Source organism: Eschrichtius robustus, chromosome 2, assembly GCF_028021215.1.
Source record: "Eschrichtius robustus isolate mEscRob2 chromosome 2, mEscRob2.pri, whole genome shotgun sequence".
In the NCBI taxonomy this organism is placed as follows: domain Eukaryota; kingdom Metazoa; phylum Chordata; class Mammalia; order Artiodactyla; family Eschrichtiidae; genus Eschrichtius; species Eschrichtius robustus.
In genome coordinates this window covers 75,642,027-75,664,875 of record NC_090825.1, presented here as the reverse complement: position 1 = coordinate 75,664,875, position 22,849 = coordinate 75,642,027, and the positions used below count along the sequence as shown (strand labels likewise).

At 38.4% G+C, this 22,849-nt stretch overlaps 1 protein-coding gene and 1 long non-coding RNA gene across 3 annotated transcripts in view; one reads left to right on the top strand and one right to left on the bottom strand.

The window, feature by feature from the left end:
• The window catches only part of KIAA0825 (KIAA0825 ortholog), a 408,207-nt gene that overhangs the window by 332,204 nt on the left and 53,154 nt on the right, over positions 1 to 22,849 (top strand). The gene's annotated exons all lie outside the window — the stretch shown is intronic.
• The window catches only part of LOC137759428 (uncharacterized), an 84,628-nt gene continuing 81,703 nt past the window's right edge, over positions 19,925 to 22,849 (bottom strand). Inside the window, exon 6 of the long non-coding RNA XR_011073098.1 lies at positions 19,925 to 19,991. This is a non-coding gene — a long non-coding RNA (uncharacterized lncRNA). The remainder of the gene's footprint in view (positions 19,992 to 22,849) is intronic.

Here is a 22,849-nt window from a genome sequence, read left to right as displayed (position 1 = left end):
CATATAGGAAAACAAATAAAATGCCTTATGCCTTATCACATTGAGGAGTGCTTTTATGATTATGGGAGCTAATTATGCAAGAGTGCATCTTTGCAAAGAAATACAAAATGGCATTCCAGTCATTGGTCACGAATGGTCCCTTAGTACATTTCACTGTGATTTTCCAGGTTAGGTTCCAATTTAAGAATAACATTCTTGCTCTTTGAATCTCTGCTTTTTTTCGACATCACCTTCCTGCTACTAGCTAGAAAGCTGTTTTTCCTGATTGTTCAAAATAATAAATGGGATCAAGGCTTACGCATTGAATAAATAAGTGGTCCCACCTGCTCAAAAAAACCACAGGACCCTTCCATCCTGTCATTATACTATCCTGTCCCCCTCTTCTTGTCTTCCTTTCTTACCTGATATATTAAATGCAATATTATCTTCAGTGACTTGCCATTAAAACATATGTTGGCTGCCTGGGAGAAGAGAGAAAGGCCCAAGAATCTTCTTCATTCTTCTCCCATTAGTTATCAGCATGGATTCTTCTATCTGATTAGCTAAAACAGTTAGCTTTGCAGTGTAGGCCAGTTGTCCTTGTTTGACTAGGATTTCAGGAGAACTTGGCTAGTGGTTGTAATAAATGACTTATAAGGTTCCTTTCAACCCTAAAATATTTTATTACAGGTAGTCTTACGTAGTCTGGAGATGGCTTGAGAGAAAAAGGAAGAGCGATTGCTAAAATTGAAGAAGTGAGATCATTAAGGGGAATAAACACACTTCAGTTTTGGTTGGACCTAGTAGGTAAAGGCATGGGTGAGAAAAATGGACCCTGATATAATATCTAATGAGCCACATACATCCTAATTTCCCAACCCTTATATCTATTTCTTTCTGAGCAGGGGAAGTGGGTTTCAGCAAAAAAAGACAAGGTTCTTCGGGGAGGAGGGGAAAGAAAGGAGACTGTGTATTTGTTCCTTCAGTGAGAGGAGGAACTTACCAAAGAATAAGGAGGTAGATGCCTCATTCCTAGGAACTACTTAGATTTTCCATGACCTTGAAATCTTAAATGCCCAGGCCTCTTGGTGACAGAATGGGCAGAATGGCTGGAGAGGAAGCAAAGCTTATAATGTTTTTCCCTTCCTTTGTCCACTGGGCCTTCCTCCCTGGTTTTCAGGAACCTCCTTCTCTCAGAATGTTTCCTCATCTGGCCTCTTGAGGACTCTGGCCCAGGAGCATATCTTGCATTTGCCTTGACTGAAGGCCTCTTACCTCAGGCCTAGCTGAGGGCCCTAATGCACATATTTTCATGTCTGATTTCACAAAAGTAATCTTTACAGGCATGGTTTGGTGGAACTTGTAGCTCATCTGTAAGGACACTGAAATACACACCATTTACTTATTGTCAGTGGGTTGGATGGGAATGAGTTGTCATATGGCAACTCCTAGGGGAGGCCAAGGAAGGGGCAGATTCCTGGTCCTGGTCACTAGGTGGAGCAGTCACTCTAAACTTTAGCTCCTTCTGGAATCTTGACAGGCTCCAACCCTGGGGCCACAAGGGATAACACCTGGTAGTCTGCAGAGGGAAGGACATTATCAAAACCCTCTCCTGAAGATCAGCTCGGGGCTTTGTGACCACCTAGAGGGGTGGGATAGGAAGGATGGGAGGGAGACGCAGAGGGAGGAGATTTGGGGATATATGTATATGTAGAGCTGATTCACTTTGTTATAAAGCAGAAACTAACACACCATTGTAAAGCAGTTATACCCCAATAAAAATTAAAAAACAAAAACCAAAACCCCTCTCCTGATGGTATTGAAACCGAACACTTAATTATCTTGGAAGAGAGGAAATGAATGATAAGAATTCTAATAACTTGGTTTGAATTTATTTAATTACAGAATCAGTGAAACAATCAAATTTGAAGGGGCACATAAAACTTCACAAAAATAGATCAATGGTTAGTGAGGAGTCTGAATTATAGATCTTCCTAATGCATATATGTTTCCAGGTAGAAGAGTCTGCTTTAATATTTAAAATAGGTTAATATTAATAGTTTTCATTCCCATATTTAAAGGCTTAAGACTTTTAGTGCTGTTTATCCTCTTAAATTGGCTCACCACGTACAGAAACTGTAAAAAAGAAATGGATCAAATTATTTATTACAAATTCTTAATTAATAGAATCTGAATCAAGAGTCACAGGATTTGGTTTAGTTAGTTGTCTCCTCTTATATAAGTTTACTACATTCAATTCTGTGAATATGGTATATATTTTTGTAATCTATTCATATAGCTTGATTTTTTTAAAAGAAAACTTTTTTCTTTATAGCTCATGATCTAAGTAATGTAATATTTATAATCTACTTCAGATATAGCATTACTAAAAATTGTTTTTGCCCTGGGTTCATTGCATCCAATTAAAGAACTGTTTATAAAGTACTTGGTATGTATAAAAGCTTAATAGTAGCCAGTGCAAAAGCACAAAGATGTTTAGGAGATAAATATATAAATAATGAGAGCCCAAAGCTTAACTTAGAAATCGTCATAAAAACAAAAAAATCTATGGGTTAAAGGCAGAGGAATAATATCCAGTTGGAAAATAAGAAATAAGCTCATTGAGAACAGGTAATCTCATGGAGGCCTTGACGCATGGGTGGGATTTCAGCAGATGACACTGGGAAGAAATATGCTGTCGGGAGGAAGGAGCATAAATTAGGGTTTAAAGGCAAGACACGCGGGGTAAATTCTTGGAGGAAGCACTCCAATTTAACTGTAGCACAGGATCAACTCTATGGTATGTCGGCAATCTCTCTTTTCCTCAGAACTCTTCTGGAATGTTGATTTTGCAGTTTGGTTTAGTTCAACAGCCATTCCTTGAATGCTCACTAAGTGACAAGCACTGTGCCAAAGCAGGGGAATAAAAGATGAAAGGTACACACACTCTTTGCCCTCAGATCACTTACAGTGGGGCAAATCCTTTCAAGTTTTAGAGTTACTAGAGATATGCTTGGAATGCTGGTGGATGCAGAGGAGCCGCAACTAAAGCAGGATGGTTGGAACTCAGTCTCGGTGGATGAGTAGGAGTTAGGGGAAAAACAGAAGCAAAGGTGTTCAAGGCACAGGGGAGAAAAGCATGAAAAAAGCAAAAGGTGAGAAACAGCATTTGAGTTTGGGAAACTATAGATAGTCCAGGATTCCAGAACAGTCATTCAGGTAGTTTAGGGAGTATCATTACTGCTTCGGTCCTTTTGGGTTTTGTATGTTTGTTTGGTTTTTGATGTGATACTGAGGTGGGAATATAGTTTTATGGCTTCCATTATAGGTCCACACCCTTCACCTAAAGACTCTGGAGATACTAACGTTGTTCCATTCCAGAATACAGATGTATTTATGTTAGTGTTATATTATTATTATACCACATGATGATTTTGTAACCAAACTGCATATATTCAATGTTCTATGAATTTCATTACTTTGACTCAATGAGCCCCATGGTCATATATTATTGGGCAGTATACCCAAGGTTATAAGAGAGCCCAACAATGAGACATTTGCAAATTGCTACCTTCTTTTTTGATAAGAAAATCTACTGCTTTATAAGTGTTTTCTGATTATAATTCATACAACCCCTTTAGCATCATGTACTTTCCGCCCCATATATGTTCTTATGTCCTCAGTACCAACACCTTAAAACACCATGATAGATTTTGTTGTCCTCTCTCCTTTTCATTTTTTTTTTTAACCAAACACTGATATCTGAATATGTAAAGAGCAAAAGTGTTCTTCCTAGACTATAGTTCTGTCTTCTCTATCCCTGTCTAATAACTCTCTGAAATAAGTTTTAAGAAAGTAAGATTTAAAAAGTCAAGACTGTCATTGCTTAACTACAGTTTGGGTATGTATAACTAAATATGCTCTTCAGCAGGCCACTACTTCAGCCTATGATGATCCTGAGTATAAATAGCATATGTGACATTAGGGAATTCATTCCCTGCCTGGTTTTGTGAATCACTGTGGAAGCCAACCTTCATGACTCCTCATCTGTGGAGGAAGCTACTGTGTACAAAAGATGTGACATCAGACATCACTGAGAATGTACATTTGTTAAGAGTGAAGCTTTTATTCTCCTGTGAAGTTCTCTGATTACACTACTTATTTCAATTTTAAGGCAATTTAAAAATGACATATAAGTCATTTGAAACTGTCTATACTCAACAAAAAAAAAAAAGGAAAATTAAAAGATGGGAATAATTTTTTTTTTATAGAAATCCATTTTTAATTTATTTATTTTATTTTTGGCTGCATTGGGTCTTCATTGCTGCGCACAGGCTTACTCTAGTTGTGTGGAGCGGGGGCTACTCTCTTTGTTGCGGTGCGCGGGCTTCTCATCGCGGTGGCTTCTCTTGTTGCAGAGCACGGGCTCTAGGCACACGGGCTCAGTAGTTGTGGTTCGTGGGCTCTAGAGCACAGGCTCAGTAGTTGTGGCACACAGGCTTAGTTGCTCTGCGGCATGTGGGATCTTCCCAGACTAGGGCTCAAACCCGTGTCCCCTGCATTGGCAGGCAGATTCTTGACCACTGCATCACCAGGGAAGCCTGAGATGGGAATAATGTAAGTTTCAAAGGTTTCCTTCAGTTATCTAGATTTTTGAGATCTGAAATGTTTGAATAACTGCCTCATATTCACCTTCTACATGTACATACAGTAAAATAGGGGGAGAAAGCCTTTGAAATGTTCATATTTTCCTCATGTCAACATTAATATGTCACAATATTTTTTTGTTTTATGAGACTCATTTCCAGTTGATGCAGAATTTTAAAGTGAAGACAATCACAATAATTAAGGAGTAAATGTGTAAATGAGGGCCTGATTCAAGTTATTTAATTAACATAGATTCATGAAAATTTGGCAACTAGAGGATTAAAATATGGATTTTAATCTAATCTCTTTCTGTACTTTTCCATTCTCCTAAACTATCACCAAAGAGAGGGCAATAGCAGAGAATTACAAATGAGTAAAAAAAAATCAGCAAGCTATTTCCTGTTCCTTTGTGGCTGTCTAGTCTAATACGGGCATACCTTGTTTTATTGCACTTTGCAGATATTAAGTTTTTTACACATTGAAGGTTTGTGGCAACCCCGTGTTGAGCAAGTCTATCGGCACCATTTTCCAAACAGCATTTGCTCACTTCGTGTCTCTGTGTCACATTTTGGTAATTCTCACAACATTTCAAACTTTATTATTATTATATTTGTTATGGTGATCTGCAATCAGTGATCTTTGATGTTACTATTGTAATTGTTTTCGGGCACCACAAATCACGCCCATGTAAGGCAGCAAACTTAATTGATAAATGTGTGTGTGTTCTGACTGCTCTATCAGGCGTTCCCCCATCTCTCTCCCTCTCCTTGGGCCTCCCTATTCCCTGAGATACAACAGTATTGAAATTAGGCCAGTTAATAACCCTATAATGGACTCTAAGTGTTCAAGTGAAAGAAAGTCACATATCTCTCACTTTAAATCAAAAGCTAGAAATGATTACAGTCATTGAGGAAGCAGAGATAGGCTGAAAACTAGGCCTCTTGCACCAGTTAGGCAAGTTGTGAATGCAAACGAAAAGTGCTTGAAGGAAATTAAAAATGCTACTCCAGTGAACACACAAATGATAAGAGAGCAAAACAGCCTTTTTGCCGATATGAAGACAGCTTTAGTGATTTGGATAGAAGATCAAACCAGCCAAATTTCCTTAAGCCAAAGCCTAATCCAGAATGAGGCCCTAACTCTCTTCAATTCTATGAAGGCTGCAAGAGGTGAGGAAGCTGCAGAAGCAAAGTTTGAACCTAGCAGAGGTTGCTTCATGAGGTTGATGGGAAGATGCCATCTTCGTAACATCAAAGTGTGAGGTGAAACAGCAAGTGCTGATGTAGAAGCTGCAGCAAGTTATCCAAAGATCTAACTAAGATAATGAATGAAGGTGGCTGCACTAAACAACAGACTTTCAGTGTAGATGAAATAGCCTTCTGTTGGAAGAAGATGCCGTGTAGGGCTTTCATAGCCAGAGAGGATAAGCCAATGCTTGGCTTCAAAACTTCAAAGGACAGGCTGACTCTCTTGTTAGGGGCTAATAATGCAGCTGGTGACTTGAAGTTGAAGCCAGTGCTCATTTACCATCTCAAAAATCCTAGGGCCCATAAGAATTATGCTAAATCTACTCTACCTGTGTTCTATAAATGGAGCAAAAGAGCCTGGATGACAGCACATCTGTTGACAACACGGTTTACTGCATATTTTAAGCCTACTGTTGAGACCTTCTTTTTCTTTTCCTTTTTTTTTTTGCCACACCACGCAGCATTCGGGATCTTAGTTCCCCGACCAGGGATTGAACCCATGCCCCCTGCAGTGGCAGCATGGAGTCCTAACCACTGGACTGCCAGGGAATTCCCTGTTGAGACCGTCTGTTTAGAAGAAAAGATTCTTTTCAAAATATTACCGTTCATTGACAATGCACCTGGTCACCCAAGAACACTGATTGAGATGTACAGTGAGATTAATGTTGTTTTCATGTCTGCTGACACAACATCTATTCTGCAGCCCACGGATCAAGGAGTAATTTCAACTTTCAACTTTTTTTTTTAAATTTATTTATTATTTATTTTTGGCTGCGTTGGGTCTTCATTGCTGCACACTGGCTTTCTCTCGTTGTGGCAAGCGGGAGCTACTCTTCGTTGCAGTGTGCAGGCTTCTCATTGCAGTGGCTTCTCTTGTTGCGGAGCATGGGCTCTAGGCACGCAGGCTTCAGTAGTTGTGGCACACGGGCTCAGTAGTTGTGGGTCGTGGGCTCTAGAGCACAGGCTCAGTAGTTGTGGCACACGGGTTTAGTTGCTCTGTGGCATGTGGGATCTTCCCGGACCAGGGCTCAAACCCATGTCCCCTGCATTAGCAGGCAGATTCTTAACCACTGCGCCACCAGGGAAGTCCTCAAGTCTTATCATATTAAGAAATACATTTCATAAGGCCATAGGTGCCATAGGTAGTGATTCCTCTGATGAATCTAGGCAAAGTAAATTGAAAACCTTCTGGAAAGGATTCACCATTCTAGATGCCATTAAGAACATTCCTGACTCATGGGAAGAGGTCAGAATATCAACATTAACAGGAGTTTGGAAGAAGTTGATTGCAAACCTCATGGATGACTTGGAGTTGTTCAAGATCTCAGTGGAAGAAGTAACTGCAGATGTGGTAGAAAGAGCAAGAGAACTAGAATTAGAAGTGGAGGCTGAAGACGTGACTGATTTGCTGCAATCTCATGATAATACTTTAATGGATGAGGACTTGTTTCTTATGGATGAGCAAAGAAAGTGGTTTCTTGAGATGGAATCTACTGGTGAAGATGCCGTGGAGATTGTTGAAATGACAACTAGGGAAACCGAAACATTTGTTCGACTCATTTTATTGTGATATTCGCTTTATTGCTGTGGTCTGGAAACAAACCTGCAATATCTCTGAGGTATGCCTGTACTCCTGCATAGGGAAGTTCTTAGAGAAAACTTGTGTGAATCTTTTCTATGAAGAGGAAGTGAGGAGGTGGAGAAAAATGGCTTACCTCCCCAAATACAGCCCCAAGTGGTGTTGACATTGATCTGCTCAGGACAGACCGAGCCCTTTAGTGTGAACGGGAGCCCAGGGTCCTCCAGAACCAGGCAGTCTCTGCTTTTTATCTCCTACTACCACAAATGAATGGCTTTGTTCCCCTGACCAGTGTTAAAAGCTAAGTGTAAAGGCCTAAACAGCAGCAACTAAACAGATCTTCTACTCCAGCTGCATGGAACTGGCTCCACCAACATTTCTCTCAGCATGTCTTTCACAGATAGACCTCCTCCTCTAGTCCCGGAGTCTCCAACTGAATTTCCAGAATCAAACCTAAATGCCTTCAATTTGCTTCCAGAGTTATCTCCCACAAATATTGCTTTTACTACATTCTTATCTTACTCTCTGTTCCTTACAGTTAGAATCAATACCTACTTAGGGTAAAATGAGCCAGCTGATCTGTAATTCCAAGCTGACAGAATAATGTTAAGGTGATATACTGGGGGTCCTGGACCAGCCTAAACAAAGCATGATGGGAGAGTCTCTTTTGGATGGGATGAACTGACTTGTCTTCCCTAAGTACACCAAAATCACAACAGAGGAGCCCAGTATGGGGTTGGGAAGAGGCAGTGAGATAGCGAATTCTGGTTTGGACGTTGAATCTGAAGTGGCAGGAGTTCATTTGGGTGGAAGTAGCTAGAGTTGTAAGTATGGATTTGGAGCTTATCAGGGAGGTCTGGGTTGTGAGAGTCCTCAGGGATGTTTACAGGAGGTGAAGACAGGGAGAAGCAGAGGAAGAGCTATGGGGACTGATCAGGTAGAGAGGAAGACAACTAGGTAAGAAGAGTGCAAGGAAGCAAGGGGAGAGAGAGTTTCATGAAAGAATGAGCATTCATCAGTTCAAATGCCAGAGACACCAAGTTAGATTAGGACTAAAAAGTGTTCATTGAATTGGGCCAGGTAGATTACTGTGACCACTAGAAAATGCATTCAGCAGTAAAGCCCACCCTTTTCAAGAAGCTTGTTAGAGGAGGAAAGAGGTCCGGGCAGTAAGTAGTGGGAGATAAGGCAGAGACCCACACAAGGTAATGAATAAAGCAATAACTAGAATGATATAATCAAATGTATTTTAGGAAGATTAACCAGGGAAATTAAAAGAGAGAAATACAGAAAGCAAGTAGACTAGTTAGGTAAATGAGATTAGCAATAATAAAAATAGAAGGGACTTTAATTCCTAAATCTTTTGGTCTTCATCTCATATTTAGCTCCAGACAAAAACATACCTACATTCTCTGTCAATATTTCAGCTTATCATTTTTTAAAAAATATTTGACTCTTCATAACCCTCACACTAAGTCTAAGGTCAAATCTTCTTTGTTCTTTGCTGCCTTTTCTTCATTCCACAGCCAGTGGTGTTTCCTTCACCCTGCTAGGCTGATTGCATTGGTCTCTCCTCTGGCCTGTGTAAAATGTACCTGGTGGATGAACATTTCTGCTTCATGTGCACTAGGTCCACTTTCTTACCACTTGCATTAACTCCTGCTCTCCTTTGGTAATAAATTCAGATTCCCACTCTGCCCTTCTCTCCTCTTGATTGCCATTTTTGATCCTTTTCCCTTTCCTTCTCTGTCGTTCCATCTTGCCTTCTGATTCCCTGAATATTTGTCTCCCAATGCTTTCTACAGCTTGAAAAGTTGCCTTTCTGAAGCTAAGCTCTGCCTTTCTGTTCCCTTATTCTTTGAAATTGTTTGCCTGTTGTATTTCATTAATGAATTCCTCAACAGAAAAAAGCAAGTTAATGTCACTTTAACATTTTTATTTAGATTACCCTCATCTTGAACGAATATTAGATTTCATGCATATAATTCAAAATATTTTAATGATTTTTCTGTGTCAAAACTCAAGCTAGGCCCTCACATAAACACAGGGGACAGAGTTTGACTAGGGATTATTATTTGAAGGGTGTCCTAAAGCTCAGTAGCTTGTCACAGTTGCTCAAGTATTTACTGTTAACTTTCAATCGAACTGAGGCATTTTAACTCCTAGAATGCTAATATAATTCCTTAAGCCACTAGGAGCCATTAGGACATCAGCCAGTGTTAATGTTTGCAAAGGAGAGGAGGAAGAAGAAATAAGGTTTGATTACGGCAAGGGTAGAGATGGCCCAGGACCAAGGCCCATTTCTCCATTTCTCAGAGTGCAAGCCCTGAGGCAATGAGAGTGGAGGGCTCTGCTAAGCTCAGCAGAAGCACTTGGGGCATCTAACTAGGGGAAGGGGCTGGAGGAGGGGGCAGTGTTGCTAATCAGGAAAGGATGTTGAAGTGAGCGGAGGCCAAAGTGAAAATGAACTTCTCTTATATGATAGGTTTGCCTCAGTGAATAAGAGTCTATTTTGAAGGGTTTCTTTTCTTTTTTTTTGAGGATTTAATTTCCATTTCTTTTCCAATATGTCCATGATTGCTTAATAAGGGAAGGAAGGGTCTGATCTTTAAAGAGCCCCTCTTTTTCATGCGTCACATTAGTTGCAGGGAAAACTATAGGAGACATGGTTCGTTTGTTTACTCATTCACTCATTTATGCATATAGTCATTCATTCATTTAAAAAAATTTCAATGAGAGTGTGATATATATGTGCTAGTACTTTGTACTATGTTATACAAAGTGCTATGTAATTTGTATAACGAGACAGACACGGTTCCTGTTCCTCCTGGAGTTTGAAGCGGTATGTGTAGACAGCTAGAAAGGCACTTACAGTCCATGATCAGAGAAGTACAGGTGCTTCTCGAAATACAGAGGCAAGAAAGTCAATCCAGATTAGGAGCAATAGCAAAGACTTCATAGCAGGAATGACATTTTAGAATTAAAAGAATAGGAATTGGCCAGACAGAGCTGGAGGGAAGGGCAGGGACGTGAAGGCAGAGAAGCAAAATAATATTCCAAACTAGAAAACACTTGTAGCCCTGGAGGGAAGAAAGAACATTGTACTTTCACGTGTGTTAACAAAGTTGTATATGGCTGGAAAGCAGAGTTTAAGGGTTAAGAAGGTGAAAGACAAGTCTGGGTCCCCATCATAAAGAACTTTTGTGTGCTGTGCAAAGATTTCTATTTATCCTGAGGACTATGGGAGAGTCATTGAAAGGTTTTCCACAGGGAAATGACTTAACCAGATTTGCTTTGTAGAGAGTTGGTTCTTGCTGTAAAGTGGAGATGGGATTAGAGAGGGTGGGCAAGACAGGAGCTTGCAGTACCAATTTCTAAATCACTGTTGCAGTGATTCTAGCCAGAGGTAACGGGTGGCCTAAATTAGGTTAGCAGCAAAGGGGATTAATTCAAAAAATATTTACTAGATAAAATAGGACTTGATGGTTTATTGGACAAAAGAGAAAAGAAAATCATGATGCCCAGATGTCTCATTTGGCCACCGGATAAATGGCACTGTCATTCACTGAGATAGAGAACACTAGAGAAAAAGCCATTTGTGGGGAGAAACACCCCAGATGCTTAGCGAAACTTCAGATAAAAAAAATATGAAGCCAACAGACAAAGTTATAGATCTGGGAGGGGGGGTGTCATTAGCATATAAATGGCAACTGAATCTGGGAGAAATGAATGAGCTCACCCAGGCCAAGACTGTACAATTGTAATTGAACAAGTAATTATGTATTATTTGTTTAATATGTGTCTATGACTATACTTTAAGCTCAATGAAGGCAATAACAGTGTGTCTGTTCACTAGAACCAAGCCTTGCCTATAGTAGATAATCAATAATTTTTGAATGAATGAAAGATAATACCTGTGAAATGCCATGGTCAATTACAAAGGAAGGTACACTTGTATGGGATTAATATCAACTATAAGTAGTCAAATCTAGACTCGCTCTAGTAACCTATCAGGAACTACATTTTATGCCTCCTATCTGAAATGCATGCATCAAAATTTGGTTTCGACTAGTTTATTTTTTACATGAGAATATTAATATCATATATACAGCATACTGTGTAGCAATATGGAGTCAAACCCTCTTTGGTCAAGTTACTTATTGAGTGCCTCAATTCCCTTATCTATGAAATGGGGATAACAGGACCTATTTCATAGAGCTATTGATAGATTAAATAACATAATATACATAATATATTTTCCACAGCAACCTAGACTATAGAATTATTCTAAATAATTAATATTATTTAAAACTTTATAGAGGAGGCAGTTCTCCATGGTGTTTCTACCTGTCTTGTGATAGCTTTTGTCCCAGACTATCTTTGCAAGGATGTTTGCATTTCAAGGATGTTTGCAAAGCAAACAGCCTTGGAAGATAGAGGTAGTGACTCCCTCAAGGCAGAGAGCAGATTTGTTTCTCTACCAGGATAATAAAGATAATAACTCCCTCAGGGGCAAAGGTTGGGCAGGTTTGCTGGCAGCCCCCTTAGAAGATTGGATTTCCTAAATTTGAGGTTCCTCAGCTGTGACACAAACCCACTATGTGTGAAGCATCTGCATTGCCCTCTGGTACTTGAGGGGCAAGGGTAACAAATGTGAACATGAAGGTGGTGTTGCCCATGGTGCCTTGAGTAATTAGGTCTTTGCCTCTTTCCTAAGGGCCTTGCCTCTTTTGCCAGCCTCTATGAAACTGTTGGCAGGCTATCTTGTTAGCTTGCAAGCAGAATAAAATCTCAGAGCCTTCACTTTTCTTGATCAAGTTGTCTCTTCAATGTAAACTTGTATATTATAAATCCTTGAAGCAGATGTTTTGTAAGACACTGTTTCCCAAACTTTTCATAATTCTAATTATGAACAATATAAAAACAGGAGCTCAAGAGACAAGATTGTTCATTTTCACTTTGAAGAGTTCAATCTTTTTGCTTATTTGATTGGGGAAAATTTGGGTAACACAAGACTACTTTGTATTTAAAAATTTCTTTTTCAGCTACAAATCCATGGGAGATTTGTATAGTGTGAATCTTTGCTATCTAATAAATATTAAATATCACAAGTATATGTTGAAATCACACAAGAAAATTCCTAGTATTGACAGCGATCATAGAATAAATAGCATAGATCAAGGCAGCCACTGGCTAACAAATGCCACCTATGTATTAACGCCGAGTAACAATCATGTATTTATTTATATATCCGGTGATCTCAAACTTCCCAGTGTTTATTCAGGTATGGGCACAAAATTTCTAACAAGACACCAGTTTTTGTTTGTGTGTGTGTGCATGTGTATAAAATGCCTAGTTGTATCTCAGAATACAGTTAGGGATATGCTTTGTAAGGAAATATGAAGATCCAGGAGTTAAAGAAGATAAAGAATGTTCACTTGGATCAATGAGCAGATGAGATCCAGTAGGGAATGGTGTTTGTAAACTAAAAAAAAAAAAAAAAAAAAAAAAAAAGTAGGCAAAAAATGCAAAGACAAGAAGGAAAAAATGAGTTGCAAGTAGGACCCAAAAGAGCAGGCAAAATATATAGGAGACAAGGAGATAGATCTCACTTGAGTAGACCAAGACAAGAATAAGATAGGAGGAGAAGTAAAAGATCCAGTGTACTCTAATAGGGGAACCTGGAAGTACAGTATAGGATGGAGATAAATATGGCCTTGAGCAGGCAAGACTTCCTACAACAAGGGACCACTAAACCATGTGAAAGGAGTCCACCATGATGACATGCAGGCTTAATCTAGAAGACAGGTGACTTAGGAGCCCAAAAACATTATGTCTCCAAACACTGGAAGACAGTAATTTCTGCTGGTAAAGGAAAGTAAAAGAGGAAAAAAATACCAAGAGTTTGGAAAACCAAAATGTCTATGATATGGGGAAAAGCTTCTATGCATTTGAATCTTGGTACCAAGCAGAGGCGTTTTAGGTTTTAAGCCACAGGTGTCACTTTCTGTGGCAGAGGTGAAACTGAGCTAAATTAAATAAACATGAAATACACTAATAGTATTTCTAAACTATACACCGTTTTGAAGATTTAGTTTACTCTTGGGGCATCCATCTGTGGGCTAAAAAGCAAACAATGAGATGGAAAAAGATCCTCTAAGAAAATCAGAGAGAATGGAAGTTAGGAACTCAGATTTTGACATTTATTGACAGTTTTTTTTCACTCTCTTATCCCTGGGTGGTGGTAGAAAACATAGGGCAATAATAAAAATTGCTTAGCTTTGGAGACATGGCCTAAATCTAAAACACTATCATATTTAAAATAAAGTGTCAGGCATTCTTTTACTTGTACTCTATATAACTTTGTTTATTATTCTGTTAGATAAAGCCTCTTGTCATTATACTCCAGGCAAAGCTGTTAACAGGGAAACTCAGATCCACACCCTAGACCTAATTTTTTAATACAGTTCCTCTTTGATCTACTGCGTCTCTGAATTTAATTATGAGGTCTAACTTGATGCCCTGCCATTGCATCTTTTGCTCTCCTTGCTCTTTCTGTTGATTGTAAGAAAGAAGAGTTTTCTGTTTCTTTTAAAAGCATGCTCATTTTTAGTTAGTTCATTGAAAGGTGTCACCTTCTACTTCATGTTGCTCCTTGGGTCCTTTTATCTTTGTCTCCTGAACTGACACAATTACCATCTCGACACTCTGCAAATACAGCTTGCAGAGCCGGTTTCCTAGGAATATAATTTTCAGAAGTGCCAGACATAAGGATGACTTTAAAGCCATTTGATGAGTTCTCTGTTACATATCCTCATTTGCTTCCTTCCCAAAGAGATTTTTGATTTCTGCCCAGAACATGCTTATCAGCTTAAAGGTATGTGGCATCATTATGTTATGAAGATTTTCTTCCGCAGCAGCAAGTGCACTAACCTTGAATGAAGCAGTTGCTAATCATGTTGCACTAGGCAGATAAAAGTCGGAACCGACCTAATCTTGCTTGCCTAATATCAGTTTCTGCAGACTTCACGTGTAATGTTCTAATCACTGGGGCAAAACAGCCAATTAATTTGCTTTCCGTGCGTGTTTTTATTGGCCAAGATGCATAGGGGAGCAGTGCGTTCAGTCATAATCATGCTCTACAAAGATGGGAAATGTTCCCTTTGAGCTTCCAATCACGAGGCCAGCTGAAGTGGAGGCAAGCCCACTGACAGGTGAGAATGGCAATCATTTATTTCTGTTGATGGGTTGTGACAAACCATGTGGGAGCAGTGGCTGCATACTGTGGGGCTCCGCAAGGACGACTGTGATGGGCAAAGAGGAAACCCTTCACAGCTCATTTAGTCCGCATGCAGCCACCTGGGTGGTGAATGGGTTCAACGTACCAGCCCAGGCATTCCGGCACAAAATCAGATCACTAACAGCCAGGCCCTATAGGGGTTCCTACAAGGCATTAATCAACAGGGTTGAGCTGTCAAAATGCAGAGTCTGAAATTAAGAAGCACCAAAAGGATGAAAATATGGCAATGCTGTCAAAGAAATCAAGAATGTGATTCATACTGTAGGGTTCTAACCCCCATTAAAAAAGCTTAGAAGAAAAATGAGTTCTAAAGGGGGTAGAGGGGTAAAGAGATGCATTACCCCTGTGGAAAATTTTCCTAAGGTTTTTACACATGTTAATTAGTAGAAACAGCATGAAGATTTATGTAAGCATGAGCACAGCCCTTTTCAACATAACACTGACAGGTCAAATTACATAGAAGTCCTCCTCCTCACTGCCCCCCAGCCTAGTTCATCTCTTAGTTAAATTTCTTTTCTACATGAACCTACTGATATGCAGAGCATTTGATGTCTCACACTGTTTCTGAATACAGACACTTCAAACTCAGCAGAATTCTTGGGCTTGCACAGCTTATTTTTCTGAACGCTCTTTTTGGTAGAAGAGAAATTTCTTATAACTGGAGGTGTAAACTGTTCGTGTGTGTGTGTGATCAAATTTTATCAATATTTTTAGAACTCATTATCTATTTTTATGTTAGAGAAAGTATTCAGTGCCATAAACAAAGCCAAAAAACCAGAGTTTCTGAAACTAACCAAATTGTCACACGCAAAAGTTATAATAACTAAAAATATACTCTAACTCCTGAAGGATTGCTTTCCAAGCCCCACATGGGTGTTTTTCAAAATGTGGTCTAGAGTGCTCATTGCAAATGCACATGCACAGATGCACCTCAGCCTACTGCAGCCAAAGCTCTGGGACCGGCCTGGGAACTGGAATTTTAACAGGATCCCCAAGGTGATTCTGATGCATAGTGAAACTGGAAAACAACTTTTTTCTCATGTGAATAAGAAGAAGTCCACATTCAGGTACAACACTTGCTTCTTTCCACTGCTGCCTAACACATCTCACCCTTGGACAAGCTGTGTTCCATTTGTTCATAAACACTCTAATACTTTCACATTTCCATGCCTCTGATCAGGCTGTGCCCTTCATATGCTCCAGCCTCATCTTTCCCATCCTCTGAGATTCAACTTAAAGCCTGCCTCCTACAAGAAGACTTCTCCATTACTCCCAGCTAGATGTGAATATCCTGGCCTCTCTGCTATCCTAGCCTTTCTGTTTGTACTTTTCATAGCATCACCACCTTCTGCCTTCTATTGCAGTTACCTGTACACATGCTTTATCTCCCAGTTACTAGCTCGTTCACTCCATGAGATCATACCTTATTATATCTGTTTATACCTAATACCACCTAACTCATTGCCTTGTGCTGTATGTACAGTAAATGTCTGTGGAATTGAACTATTGAATAATAGATGTTAGTTAATTCAAACCCAAGCTTTATACTTTTAAGAAGTCATTCACAGAGATAAGTGTTCTCTCTTACTGTATGCTCAGAATTCTCATTAGAATCTTAGAGTGGGTCTCCCTGGTAAGCAAAACTGTATGAGGTCTGCCATTTTGTTTGTTTGTTTTACTTAACTGCAGTTTGTGAAATGTTATTCTGCTTTAGATTTTCTAAATTAGCTTTAAGGATATTTTCCCTGAAAAGATACTTGTTAATATTTTAAGTCCTCAGCTGAAACAGATATATAAAGTATATTCATTATGCTGGAGAATAAATTACATTACAGTAGACTACTACAGACTATTTGTTTTGTAAATATTTCAGATATTCATTTTTTTTTAACCAGGAACTATATGGCCTTAAATATTTGATAGCTTCATATGTTTAACTAACAGTCAATGGCTACAATTGTTTAACTATGTCTAATTTGATTTAAGACTCATATCATAGGCCCTAATATAGTATAAAAAACATGGGCACCATAGTGTGGATTTTCATGACCTAAGGAATACGTTTACCCTGATTGTAAGGCAAAGAAGTGTTTTACTTTGAGCCTCCTTATATTCTGGAAGTACGAAAAAGATTAGAAAGAGAGATGGACAGACAAGTGCTATAAGTTTTATCATTCTTGAAAGTAGTATGTCTCCTCAATCCATGTTGCAATTTTTCTTTTATATTGAGGTATAATTGACATATAACATTATGCTAGTTTCAGGTGTACAACATAATGATTTGATAGTTGTATGTATTATGAAATGATCACCACCATAAAAGTCTAGTTAACATCTCTCACCATACATAGTTACAATTTTTTTTTCTCGTGATGAGGACTTTCAAGATTTACTCTCGGGAATTCCCTGGTGGTCCAGTGGTTAAGGCTCCACGCTCTCGCTGCTGAGGGCTGGGGTTCGATCCCTGGTCGGGGAACTGAGATCCCACAATCCACGTGGCGTGGCCAAAAGTTAAAAAAAAAAAAAAAAAAACTTACTCTCTCAGCAACTTTCAATTATGTAATACAGTATTATTAACTATGGTCACCGTGCTGGACCTTACATAGTAACTGTTTTTAAAAACCCCTTTTACCTGTGATATTGCTGTGGGGCCCACAGAAATGCAGGGAAAGACTGTTTGCAGGATACTTGAGAAATTATACTTGAAAAAATAAAATAATTCAAGCCAGTCTGAGCCAAACCTGTTCAAATCAGAAGAATCGTTCTTTATCTACCCAGTCTTTAATTACAACACTCCAGATGAGGAGGAGGAGCTGAGGAAATGTCTCTCACTTTCCTTCAGTGCCAAAGATAATTAGGGCAGACTGGAATCAGGGCAGAGACGCGTGGAAAAGTTCTGAAGGTCTGGGGAAGTATGCTTTTCAAAGGAAGGTGATATGTAAGCTTACCTCTTTCTGACACCTTACATCAGAAAGGACTGATGTAAAAAGTGCTTTTGGGGACCACACATTTCCTAAAGTTTCTACCGCAGCTTAATAGTCATCTTGGTGGGTTTTGCTTTAATTCAGTTAATAATTATAATAGAACAGAGAATGGTACTGCATTTTTATTTATATTAGAGCTCTTGGCCATAGGCACCTAGGATGCCCCTAGCTATAACTAAAACCTAATTAGGAAAAAGGAACATTGCTGACTCAATTTCTGAATTGGCTAGTAAAAGAAACATAATAATCCTTGATACAAAAACATAAAATCCTTTCAAAATAAATAACTCAAAAGGATACTACCTTTGAAATATGCCCTACACTTCTCCTCCAACCAAAAAGGAACAGCAATGTGGTGTTTTCTAAAACAGATCTAATTTGATCCATTGCTAATTCCTCCATTCCAGAGGTGTATTTCACAAACATCACATGTCAGTTGGGGAAAGAAGGAGTGAAAGGTTAATCCACAAATGATTGATGAACAGTAATGAGACTTATAGAGGAGTCTGAAAGAGTGTGACAGAGACGCACTGAGAAAGGGAACAAGATGAGAATCAGCCAGCGCATGGTATGAGTTTTGGGAAACTCATGACGCAAGAATTAAAAGAACTGTTGAAGAAGAAGAAGCCACAAAGCACAAATAAACAAAAAACAGCCTGTTCTTCAGAAGGTATCTTGCCTGCCCTATCAGCGGAAAGAAACCAACTATGACCTACGCATAAAACCTGGGGGGAAAAAAGGGAACATCATGAAAAGATGGATGAAGAATATGCATCTGAAGAGGAATGGCACAGAGAAACACAGGAAGTGTCAAAAAAAAAGTTCTCCAGAGTCTCAAAGAAATTACAGATAACATGACCTCTTGAAAACAAACTATCAAAAGAGCATTCAAAATAGTGATACAGTGAAATAACAGAAGATGAAAATTGAGCTAGAAAACTCAGGAATAAAATGAAAGAGAAACTAGAAATCATTACAGACATGAATGCCCCATTAAAGGCAATAAAAATTAGAATATATACTCATGAGAACAAAGTCATGTGGGTCAGAATTGGGAAATAAAAACATGGAGGATACATCTCACAAACCAAATTAGGAAAAAAGAACAATATAAAAATTATTATAAAGAAGATGATAGATGTGGCAAAGAAGATCCAACCATAAAAAAATTACTGTGTCTGAAGAAAATAGCAGACAAATGGAACAAAAAATGATCTAACATATAAGAAAACTTTCCTGAAGAAAGATTTGATCTGTATATTACAAGGGCCCTTTATATCTGAGAAAACTTAATATAAAATAATCAACACCAAAACATATGCTAATACAATTTCTGGTATTTAAGGATAAAATTATATGGGCATCCTACCTGAGAAAGTAAGTAACGTAAAAGGGGAAAAAACGGGTTTTTCTAAAACTTCTTCAAAGCAACACTAATGACAGAGAACAGTGGAGCCATGGGCAAAAATATGTGATCTAAGAATTTCATTCACAGGCAAGTTATCTTTCAAACATAAAGACAATGTTCTTAAGCAGGTAAGAATTTAGGGATTACAGCACCCGTGATAGTTATTATTAGCAAGAAATGAATCAAAATAAAATACATGTAAAAATACCTAAGGTTAAACAATCACAGAAATCTTATTATATGTTTCAATGTTATAAATCTTGAGAGTGTAAAAATAATTATACACAAATGTGCACGCACGTTTATGAACAACTGAGGGTGGAGAAAAAAGGGAAGCAGTAGGCCGGACCACAGATGGGTCAGCACATCCTTTACAATCAGCTCTCAAGAGATGCTGTTTTAAGCACTGACTTTAGTCACTTATAATCCTTTCATAATATTTTTTCCTTAAATTTAGAGAAATTTTGAAGGAATTCTAACAACTCAGTGAAAAAATGTTTTTCAGAAGTCCAATGATTTTTCTCTTTCACCTCATTTTTTCCCTTTGATTTGTTATGTGTTATTAAAGCCATCATTTATAGAATTATCCCATCTTAAAAAATATTTTCACCTCTTTGTCTTCGTAAGAACATAGATGCCTGGAAAGACACTCACCAAATACTGAAGTTATTTTTGGGTAGTGAGATTTTGAGTGACTATAAATTGCCCTCGATAGACTAGAGCATATAAATAGTTTTATGGATGAATAGCGTTAAATATCCAGAAAAAAGGATATGAGTCAAATACCCAGAAAACTGGAGTGCCTTTCTGATGTTATCTTTTATATATTCTTCCTTCTCATTTCTTCCTGGAAAAATAAAATAAAAAGGTAAAACTCTTTCGGTCAGTGTATGTAGGATGCACAATGTTAATCTTCAGAGGAATTACAAAGGAAGCTACAGAAAGTTATTTTTCCATAAAGAGCTTACAATTTAACTTGATGGTCTTAAGTGTTTTGCATTTGTTTGAGTGCAGGTGTGATATTAACTTTTTGTAACGGAAGAAGGATTTGCAAGGAATCAAACTGATATTTTAGGTGGCTCTCTTATTCCCTGTTCACACATAAACCACAGCTCTCTTATCCAAGTAAATTGGTAATTTTTTGTTTGGAAATTATTCAAGGTATAAGGCAACCTCTTTGGCAGCTACAGTACTTTAATGTGGGCTGGAAAGAGAAACATGTTGATCCAAACTCTTTATTATACCTTAAGAATATATTTTAGAGTATGTCTCAAGTCATTATTTTGGTTTAAAGGAAATCCTCGACTAAATTGGCAATTATCAGAGAAGTACAAATTTGTCATATTTGCGTGAACCACATTACTCCAGTAACAAAAGTGAAAGATTGGACTCACACGCTGCGGCCTAGATTTTGGAAAATAATTTGTTACTGCTTTAAAGATCCTTTTAAGATGAGTCAATTAAGTTGTTCACAAATTTAGCTAATTATCCAAATGTATTGTTTATAATCAGCCAGTTTGATCTTTGTTTTTTTTCTTAATATACTATCATGTTTATGGGATTCTGATTGCATAGTTGTAATGGGGTTAACTTCACTTCTTATTACCATTTTCATAATAGAAGCTAAAATTTTGAAGATTATGATATCATTTCATGATTGTTAAAGTTCGCAGCTTGACATATTATTTCTTAAAGTTCATTTAAAAAGATAGGATAATGGAAGGAATCAGCAGTTACCTAGGTTAATTAACATAAAATATATGGGGAGGAGATGAAGAGCTGTATTTAATATGTTGGGTAACTTAATTTGTACAAATCAAGTATCTGCTAAATGGGCAGGCTTCTGTTGATTGTTGAGTACTTGCTTTGTGATCTAGTTTACTTCTTTTTATAGAGTAAATTTAAACATCTGATTTAGTAAATTTTTATTGACTAAAATTAATCACAAAGATGATCATTCACAGTGAGGACTAGTAATACTTTTTAAGTGGATAATAACAAATTGCTTCCTATAGTTGCTTTTGCAGCTTTCAGTTTTGTATATTATTTTGTCCTCCAAGGTAAAATGACAGAGTGAGCATATTGCATAAAAACCGAGATCATCACTCTTTCACTGCCTATCACCCTGTTTATGCTTAACCAAGCATTTATTTATAAGTTCTTAATGGTAAGGGCTACAAGGTTACTACACCTGAGAGAAAAATCTGTAAGACAGGCTTTCTAATTAATCACTGGGAGGGTTCAGGAAGGTCTAGCTATTTCTGTAAACTGAAGCATTTATGCACTCTATTGCAATTGTTGATCACGAAAATGACAGGTAGTGCTTTATTTCTCTAAGTTTCTGTACTTCTGTTAGGAATAATGAACCCTTTACATGTTTCTGTGTGTACACATGGACGCCATCATTAAAACTAGGACGTCTGTTCACCTGAGGACATATAGGGGGACAGTTCTAAGAAAACAGAACCGTGGTACCAGCATTTTAGGAATGATGCTGAAATGCCACCCATGACACTCTGAATTTAAGACCACCATCTCAGAACAAAAGGCTCTGAGACAGAGCAATCAAGAGCAACAGACCCTGTTGGGCAGGAGTTATCATATCCAGGACGATTTGTGACTAGTTAAGTGAGCTGGAACATTGTTCCATATTGGTTAATTTTACTGAGTTCACAAACAAAAACTGCAATGAAGTTTGCAGCAGTGCTTCAGGTGAAATCATAACTAATTGACAGTGCTGAGGCTGTTTCCCACAATTACCCTGGGTCACTGGGTTGCAATAGTGATAGATAAAATGGCACCAACCCATGTCATATTTACAAGTCTATTTGGGATCCCACACTTCTCTCCCCAGTTCTTGGCATCTGCTTTGTTGTATTTCCTTGTGCAGAAGCCTCTGCGGGCAGAGGAAAAAGCACTGCAGATCTTAATAGCTTGTTCCTCCTGTCTCTAGCCAGGTCCCTGACATTGGCAGAGGTCAACACCTAAGCCACACTGCTGGCATAATCTCTCTCTTCAACACAGTAGTGTTCATTTCTTCAGCCTAGCACATGTAAACAATACAGAGAAATGTGTCCTCTCTCTGCCTGTATTCATGTACCTCAAATGTAGCATGACAGGCCAGGCCATCTAATCCACTACTCATACTACCCTCGTGATGTTTCTCTTCACCCCACCCCCCCATCTTTCCTCATTTCTACAATCCTTACATTCATATTTTAGTTGCAAGAGAAGCAAGAAACAGTAGCTTTTCAGTGTTCAGCAGCTCTGTAGATGCTAGCCTACTCCTGGCAATGCTAAGGACACGGCTGTGAGCCCTAATGCACTTTACTAAAGTAAAGCACCTTCCCTGATGGCTGCTGCTTTCTGTCTGTCCTTGCACCACCGGCCAAAGACTCTGGGGGTCGCCCTTAGAGTGACCTGCTTTCTCTACTTCAGCCAAAGAAGCTTCACTTTTTATTTTAAATTATCATGCTTCCACAAAACTCTTTTTGTGCAAATGCTACTATAGTTTAATAATTAAAAAAAACTCTCTAAAAATTCGAAGAAATTAATCACTTAAGGTCCTGATATGTATGTTCAAATTCTACATTTCTGGGGAAATAGCAGCTCTGAGGAATGATGGAGACGTGCTGTTTAAGTGGGGAATACAGCAGAGGAGAACAAATCAAGGAGAAGCAGAGTTTCTATAAAAGGGTGCAGAAA